The sequence below is a fragment of the Filicampus tigris genome, chromosome 8 (genome assembly GCF_054856515.1).
Source record: "Filicampus tigris isolate MCC_2025a chromosome 8, RoL_Ftig_1.0, whole genome shotgun sequence".
Classification (NCBI taxonomy): domain Eukaryota; kingdom Metazoa; phylum Chordata; class Actinopteri; order Syngnathiformes; family Syngnathidae; genus Filicampus; species Filicampus tigris.
In genome coordinates, this window is record NC_141224.1 from 21,775,029 (window position 1) to 21,784,025 (window position 8,997).

The 8,997-nt window shown below is 39.8% G+C and overlaps 1 long non-coding RNA gene across 1 annotated transcript; it reads left to right on the top strand.

Moving 5' to 3' along the window:
• The first annotated feature begins 2,417 nt into the window (after positions 1-2,417).
• Positions 2,418-5,437, top strand: LOC147144083 (uncharacterized). Its single transcript, XR_015087951.1, has 3 exons — positions 2,418-2,491; positions 4,610-4,686; positions 4,750-5,437. It is a non-coding gene; the product is annotated as an uncharacterized LOC147144083 (long non-coding RNA).
• The last annotated feature ends 3,560 nt before the right edge of the window (positions 5,438-8,997 follow it).

Below are 8,997 nucleotides of genomic sequence, written 5' to 3' on the forward strand. Positions count from 1 at the left end.
CGAGCTTTGCTGAGTGATGAAAGCTATTTTGAATTAAAGAGATGTTATTTACCAGTCAAAATGAAAACAACTAACTCTATTGCTTTGTGGTTGGAAAATACATTGCTTTTCGGGCTCACATAACTATGGCAGCACAGAACGACCCCGGAGGGAACGAGGTTGTGTTTGCTGTCTTACTTCACATATCTAATCAATGACCTCATTGATAGATCAACGATTTTGCATAAAATGCTAAATATCGACCAATCTCGATCCAGTCGATTATATTTGACAGGAAAGACATACAGAACAGACCTGGTTTGAGCAGATTATCCACATGACTGTTTTAACAGATGTGTTTTTTTGGGTAATTTTTTTTAGCTGCCCTAAGAAAAGAATCCACAGAATCAGCAGAATTTAGGGGAACACGTGGAGCATCCCACATTTTAGGTACTCCTGCCTCTAAACCTGCTGATGACAAGCGTTAAAGTAGATCACCCAGGTATTCATTAACTTGCAATGCTGTAGTGTTTGTACGGCTGACAAGTTTGTACTGTGTATGATGACGCAAGATTCATACTGCATTTCTAAGTGCCTGACTCTAATCAATGCCTATGTCTGATTTCATGTCTATTGACATACATTTACAAATAACGGAAATCCAGTCAAACATTTTTAAAAGTTCATGCAATTTAAAGAATTTAATGCACCCCTGTTGCAATCCTTTTATCTATTGGCGCAGCATATGATGCATGGCCATTTAAGTATAATACTGCTAATTGTGCAGAAGTCAGGATCTCAATTTTCATTCAGAATTTTGCACACTTAGCACCTAAATTGTTCCAGTTGTTCAATAGTTAACCACATCACAACCATTTTTGCCTTTTTTGACACATTTTGCAAGGCAAGTCTAGCTTTAGCTATTGTTGCCTCTGTTACGTATAGCAAACATTGAATGAAATGAAAGCCTTGTTGATGATGGCCACCTTAAAATGACAAAATCCCAGGCCTCCCATGATAAATTGGTGCACTTGTCTAACAGTTAGGAAGCAGAAAGAGGTATGTTTTCATATGAATGTAGGGTGTGTGTGAGAAATTAAAGCTGTTGTACTGTGGCAAAGTTGACGTATGGTTAGCCTTCTTTTCATTATTGTTACTCAGAGGGACGTCCCCTTCCAACTGTGGTGATCAGCCCCCTTGCAGTTTGCTTAGTGGAGTGGTTCCATATGGATGAACATAGTATAGCATCTGGCACTAGAGAGTTGTTGCAAACAAGTCTGACCCAGCAGCCATACACTACTGGTTATGATGATATATACTATCTTGTATATGGCAACTGCATCTTATGGTGATTAAGCATTATTTTTGTTTCCTGAAACCTTTTTTTTTTTTATTACTGTATTCGGACTTACCGGTATACCAATATTGTCGTTGTCCATTACAGAGCATGTTGTCCATTTTCGTTACATGTCATCTATCAATAGATTAGCGATTTTTAAATATATATGGAGTTCAGATTTGAGATTCGCTAATATTTGAGCAAATAACATAAAGAGATCATTAGGAATTTCCTCTGTTTTCTCTACTAGTTCTACTTTCCTCTCCTCATGCAGCCCTTGACCACAGTTCCGTTCTAAAGAGGGTAATGGTCAGGCTTTTTAGGGAGTGTGGTGCAGTGGTGGTAAGTGGTGGATTTAGTTGTTGTTAACCCTAGTTTCACACCAGCTGCTCAATATGGAGGGTCATAGTTCTGTCTAATACATGTCAGGTGTTACTCATTTCTAAACCAACGGCCCACTTGACATGGAGGTACACCATGTGCAGTGGAAGTATGTCTTGAGAGGTTCTACACAAGAGATTATGTAAATACCTAAAATGAAAACATATATATATATATATATATATATATATATATATATATATATATATATATATATATACACATATATATATATATATATATATATATATATATACACATATATATATATATATATATATATATATATATATATATATATATATATATATACACATATATATATATATATATATATATATATATATATATATATATATATATACACATATATATATATATATATATATATACACATATATATATATATACACATATATGTATTCCTCAGTGCACCGCAACATGCGCGGAGTGATATAATTTCAAGTGTTATCCGTGATTCAACTCGTCTGTGAATAAATGCCGTTCACGCAATAAAAAGAAGTCAATGCCTGAGACCAAGTTACCGCCACATTTGTTGTTCGGAGAAGAAATCGACCAAAACAAATGTTGAAGACAAATTGTGAATGCAGGAAAAAGCATGGAGTTAGAGGAGCCGTCTGCACTATACAAATCAGCCGTTTGTATATTGTACTGTGTATATATAGTATAATCAGCCGGGAACATTTCGGCTTCCGTACGATGGAGACTCGAGCCAGGCTGCGAGCGGTGGAGCAGTCAAGAACTGTGTCGGCGTTGTTCAACCTCCGTGCGGTATGTTGCAGGTAACACTTCAAACATGCTAACACATGTAAGATGACATCACTCCAATACAGTTACGGGGGGTCGAAAAAAGAAAGCTCAACGCTCAACATCAACAACTTATCCCCGCTACTTTTAAGCAGCCTGGAGATGTGAAAGCAGACAGAGCCAAAGTATTAGTAGCAATCAGCATATACATGGCAACATCTATGCGCCTACCGTACTGTGTACAGTTCAACATCAGCCCCTTTTGTGTGTGACTGCTTAATTAACACAGCTCCTGGCCACTGAAGGTTTGGTAAACACGTGAGGATGATTTAAAGTACTGTACTGTACCAAATTGTCCATCTAAATGTTTCCATATGAAGCTTGTGAGTACTTTTGTCTTATTGTTTTTTAGTTTGTGCGCCAGTGAGTGAAAAATCTGAGCCCCTGGGATGTAATGTCTGTGTGCTAACTTCAAATCATTTTGATTAAGAGTGGATTGACTGTGGTGGTGAAGCAGAAGACTCGTCTAGGCTGGACAAGGAGTATATTATGATCACTAACCCTGGCGAAATGGCCACTATTACTTCACATCACTAATTGTCGATTGATCTAAGAAGCTCTGAGCAGACGGGTTCTTCAACCCTTTTCCCATGTAGATTAAACCACACAATTTAAGGTTGCTCCGAGGTCATAGGCCAACTGCATAGTACCAGCTAATGGTAGCAAACAGTGTCAGTCATGCCAAATGAGCCAATGGCAAGACTCACTCATTCTCCTCATTGGAATTTGAAGAATGAGCTCACTGCATGAGGGCTTTTCTTTGGGAAAAGCCGACATCTGAACTTTGATGTTTTAATGTAGTCAATGTTCCACTAGTCACCTCAATTTCAGTATTAGTGTTTACTGCTAAACTGATTTCTCAGATGTGTTACATTGTATTGGTTTCTGTCTATAGAAAACAGACAGAACAGACTGAGTCACGATGTCAGAAGGCAGACGGTCTTTTATTAATGGCTTCAAACTGAGTGAGGCTTATGCCTCAATGGTGTGTACCTCACCCACACAGTGGCTTTATTCTCACCTGTGATGTCCTGATTGGCCCCAGAGAGAATGTGGATGCTGTAATAGTCTCTAGCCTGTCTCATCCAAACATTTAAACCATAAAAAATAATCGTTGTCCTCCTCGCTAAATAGCGAAAAAGGTTTACTACGACGTCTGTCTAGACAGGTTCTTCTTTGTCCTCACAGAGTTCCATGTACAATTAGGTGACACAGAGAGGAACATGAATCACAACGTATGAGAGCCAAGTTTCAAAGCCGCATGACATAAAACAAAATAACTGTGACAAAGGGAAAACAAAACGTGCCTGTCTTTACTAATAATGACACAAGGCTTAACTTTAGGCATTACTGTACTTAAGACAACACGTCATACTAACATATAGCGTGGATCCCCTGAAGGTTTAACTCTGGGTTTGACCATATTCAAAATACATGTGTAAAGCCACAAAAAAAATCCAGAGGTTGAACCACTGGCAAGAGGGTGACCACCAAATAATTTGCAAGACATTAGCCGAGTTTTATGAATTTCCTTCCCAATCATGTTTTACGTTGTCTTTGGGTTTTTGTGTGCCAGTGTTTTCTTTAGCTTTTTGATACAATGGGAAATGCAACTTACAATATATATTGCAAAGTGATGCCCATGAGAATTGGCATGATAAAAGAAGGACGGACGTTCACAACGGTATTAGTTTTAAGTTTCACTATGCAGTTTTTAACTTCATCAATACCTGTACATTTAAAGGTTTTATAATGATAACAGTTTGAGCTACGGACTGAATAATTCCATTTTTGTTCCATGCTAAAGGGAAAAAAGTCATCTAAATTTGAACAAATCGTAACAGACCTGAGTTTGACTTTTGAGGCTCCACTGTATACATATACAGCACATATAAAGCACAGTAGCACTCGCATTGCTGGACTGGTGATATCAGTTTCGTCCCTCTCGGTCTGGTCTCAGCCGGCCCCTCCAGTCGTGGCTCTTGTGCCGTCTCAAACGCTTCATTCGTCTTGTCTGAGCTTGGACACGAGAGCCCACACTTCAACTTGTTTACCTTAAACTCACTTCACTTCTTTGTTTAGGTCCAGTAGTGGTGAGGACTCAGAGCAGGCCCATCTCCTGATCGGCCCAGGTGGAAAGCAATGTGGAGCTTCTGGAGGTGAGCGTTTTATTGAGGCTGTTGGCCATGTAATGATGCGTTTCCTCTTTTCCCACAATGCAGCGGGACTACCTTCACGGGACTACCTGCAGCCCTGCGCCCCTGAGTACAGTACTTGGTATCTTGCATCTAAGGCTGCATGGTTTGGGCAGTTTAGGCGGTAGCAGAGATAGTTAGACAAATACTGTATTGATCGTAGAAAAGTTGGACATCAATGTTGCCCCTGTATTTCCACGACATAAAATGGCATCTGACAGGTGATGTAAGTTTGTAGATGTTTATACATAGTGTTTGTGTGTTTAGCATACGCTTTGTTTAAGAAAAAGAGAATCTGAAGGCTAGGCTGTAGCCTTTGAGGAAAAAAAATTATCTGGGAAAACGCGGAATGTATTTCTGCAGTTTTAGTGTTATGTTTGTGCACCACAAAGATTGATGCAGCCCTCGACAAGGACAAAATGATGTATTCCTGCCTGTGACAAGGAAGCCTGTGTAGTTGATGTGCTTGTGTGCGTGTGTGTTCGAATGTGCGTGCGTATATGTGTGCATGTCTGCTACAACATGCAATATTAATGTGATGAGAAATGGCTGGACATGTATTTGTTATGTATGTTTTGGTAATTACATCTCTTTGTTGTAAGATTACAGTATAGTATAAAACATTTAAGAGTGTTACTAATTTCCAATTGTATTTTGTTAACAGCAGACAGACCTAATTTCTACTTCAATAATACTTTGTGTATAAAATCCCTTGATAAAGTCATTATTTATATCCTCACACACAACAATAGATTAATAACTGATGCCCTGGAATTTGCCATGTGTTTCTCTCTTCTTTGTTGTGAATGACAAGAACTATATCACCATAAACCACAATGACACTCAAAAGCAAGTATTTTTACAACCTGTAAGCATCAGTGACCAAATCTAAAAGATTGGTTGATTCGCTGTTGACCTGATTAGCAGCTGGTGGACGTGTCTGTGAGAGGCCGCCAAGCCTTTTCAACTCAGCAAGGTGCCGGCGAGAAAGAGAGTAATGAGCTTTAAGCTACAACGCTATGCCTCTTCCTGCCTCTGCTTTGCCACCTTTCAAGTCCAAGCTTATTTTGAAGAGGAGGCTCAGAGCTATAAATCCTCACTCGTACTTTTTTGGGTTCAGCCTGCCAAGCCGCTCTGAGAAGGACTATTTAACATGAAGTGCCTTGTGGGAATTTTTCACTTTTGCTGTGTTTTAAGAAGAAAATCTAGTTTTTTCCCTGAATCCTGTCAGAGCTCGAGAAGCCAATGTGAGAAACGGGGGCATAAAACTGGTCATGTGACTTCTACTTAACGTTTAGTCCATTCTGCCCACACGGGTGCCATAACTACAAGGATGTGTGGCAGTGTGTTTACCCATGTGTTTTATGCATATGCGTGCGAGATTGTATATATAACACGACTTGCTAAAATCATAAACAGAGCACTGCCCTCTTGCACGGCAGATGGATTCCAAGGAGCCAGTAGTACAATTGGGTTCAGTTAAATTTGTCACTCCAAATTGACCTAAAAACAATTAAGTCATAGGGGCCATTAACTATGTATAACCATCATAAAACATGTTCCTGCACTAGCGAAAGAAAACGAGGTAAAACTGTGGTCAAAGGAAATGAGGTAATAAGGATTGCGCAGCTAGTCAACCTGTCTTGCTGCTGTGCTGCCTCACTGACCTGAGGGGAGCCAGATGAACGTTTTCAGGGAGGGAAAGGGAAGGAAAGGCTGGCCCAGAGGGGTTGAGGGGGGTTGCGGGTTATTGGGTGAGGGGAGGCTAGCAGGGGGATTTGAGCAAAGCATGCTCCCTAATCTTGCAGTCAGCCAAGCGATCTCATGATGTAGGGGGCTTAGCCACCGTACTGAAAGCAATCTAATGGCCAATGAGTAATCAACACTATTGCTTGTCTCCATTAATTTTCCTGCAGCCTTGTCTTTTGAAGCATGCAGGCAAATTCTCTGTTGCTTCAGAATGGGGAGGAGAGGGAGGAATGGAAAGACCCACGATACATACACAAAACACAGACGTAAAAATATGCAACTGATTTATTTTTGGATGCAGCCACAACCTCCTCTCCTCAAAGTAACATTAGTTTGGGAGAGTCTGAGGAATTTAAAGCTGTCACATGGTTGATTTATTCCTACAAAGCAGAATGTTTTGCATACTCAGAGCCCCTCTGTTCACTTTCTTAGGATTTACACCATAACCTATGTGACTATAATCAAGGGTCAACACGAAGATACCAGCGCATGAAATTCTTGCTCGGGCAAACACGTCCACTGCAACCACCTTAGGTTTTAAAAGCGCTCTTCATTTTTTTGGCTCCGGGTCTTGATTTTTCAGCTGTCCTGGCATTGGTGTGCCTTGCGTGGCATGAGGGAGCACAGCTGAAATAAAAGAAGTAATGAGAGGGAGGGGCTTGTTTGATTAGATTTATGGAACACATTAAACAGCGTTTATTCTGCTGGAAGCGTTAGGTGGTTTGGCAGCAGAGGACGAACATGTCTCAGTTGGACCCTAATGGCCGTCCCCGCCCTGTTCATAGTGATGGTTGGGTCCACCTCTCAGGTGGACCCATATTTGGAAAACAACATCAGGTGGGGAGATATTATTGATGATCCCATAAAAGATACCAATTGCTGAAGAAAAAAAATGGACCAGGAAGCTGTCGATCAGGTCCGGTCCTTGAGAGCCCCTGTCCATCCTGTTTTACATGTTTCCCTCCTCCAACACACCTGATTCAAATGATCACAATTGTTATTAGGCTTCGGCAAAGCTTGTTGATGAGCATATTACATATTTTACCACAATGTGAATTACCTTGTCAGTAGGTTACTGTAAATAAGGCGGTTCCTTCAAAGATACAGTATATCTGTGTGATGAAAGACGATTCGATACATATCTCACAAAGACACATGATCGGGGTACAAGGCAGTCTCCAATTGCCCAAAGTCACATGCACGGCCAACAACATCATTGGCAAGGGGAGATGTTGCAGTTTACCTGCCAATGTCATGCACCGACCCCAGCGAGTCTATTTCTGTTTCTGCGATGTTAAGCATTGTGTACTTGGCCATACTGTCCACCCAGATTCTGATGCAAATGAGGGATGCCACTAGGATTGGCCATAAAAAGACTATTCCCAGCCCACAATGGCGCAGAAAGGCGGAAATGCCCCATTACGTCAAATTCTACCGGCACCACGAAAATAGGGCCCGTAATATTTTTTTTGTTTTTTTTTTCGCTCACAGGGGCAACCCGACATTTCTTGAATGGAAAGAGAAAGTTGCAGTGCTCAAGAAATCCGATGTCATAACACAACTACACATGCTGAGGAGTATGCAAAGTACTAGGGAGATGAAAGAGAGGACTGGGTCAACAATCTTGTTCACGTTCTGAAGAACCGTTAATGTTCTGAACTGTTATTGATAAAGACTGAGACGATTGGATTAGTTGTGCTTTTTTTAATAGTTGAAACTCCTTTTTGTGGAATACTTGACGCAAACCAGACACGCCCAAATTTTATGTCCTGCGGCCCCAACATACAATTATGCTCAAAAGTTTACATACCCCCTAGGGCAGTGGTTCTCAACCTTTTCTCAATGATGTACCCCATGTGAAACATTTTTTCAGCAAAGTACCCCTAAACGAGCGCAAAACATTTTAGGATGGAACAAAAAAAGTGCTGTGCCATCAGTGTCTGATTTATTAAACTAAGGAACTCCTTTTGTAGTGGTATCTATAGAACTATTTGAAAATTAAATAGATATAACTTGAAAATAATAATAAATAATTTAGTTTTTTCTTTAGAAATAAAGATTTGTGCATGTAAAAATAATTGTCAACAAATTGTCCTCCTTTGGGATCAAAGGATAGATTGGTTCTCAAAAACAAATCATTGATTCAATTTTATATAAAAACAGAAACAGAGATTTTTTTCAATTTGAAAAAAATGATAATTAAAAGGAAGATTACATCACCAATTTTCAACACTGAATATTGCATTGTTGCACTCAACTGTTTGCTTCACAGAGGATCTTTGTCATACTTGATGGCAGGGAGGCAATTGTGATCAAGCTCTTTTTTTTTTGCATGAAGGCTACATTTTATATATATATATATATATATATATATATATATATATATATATATACACCTGAAGTGCCTTGACGTACCACCGCGAACAAAGGCCGTAGTCTATGATTTATGAGCACAACTTGAGATCCTTGATCTTATTGATTTAGTCAATAAGTGTCTTGCTTTTGTGCGTGTGTTTTTGCCATGTT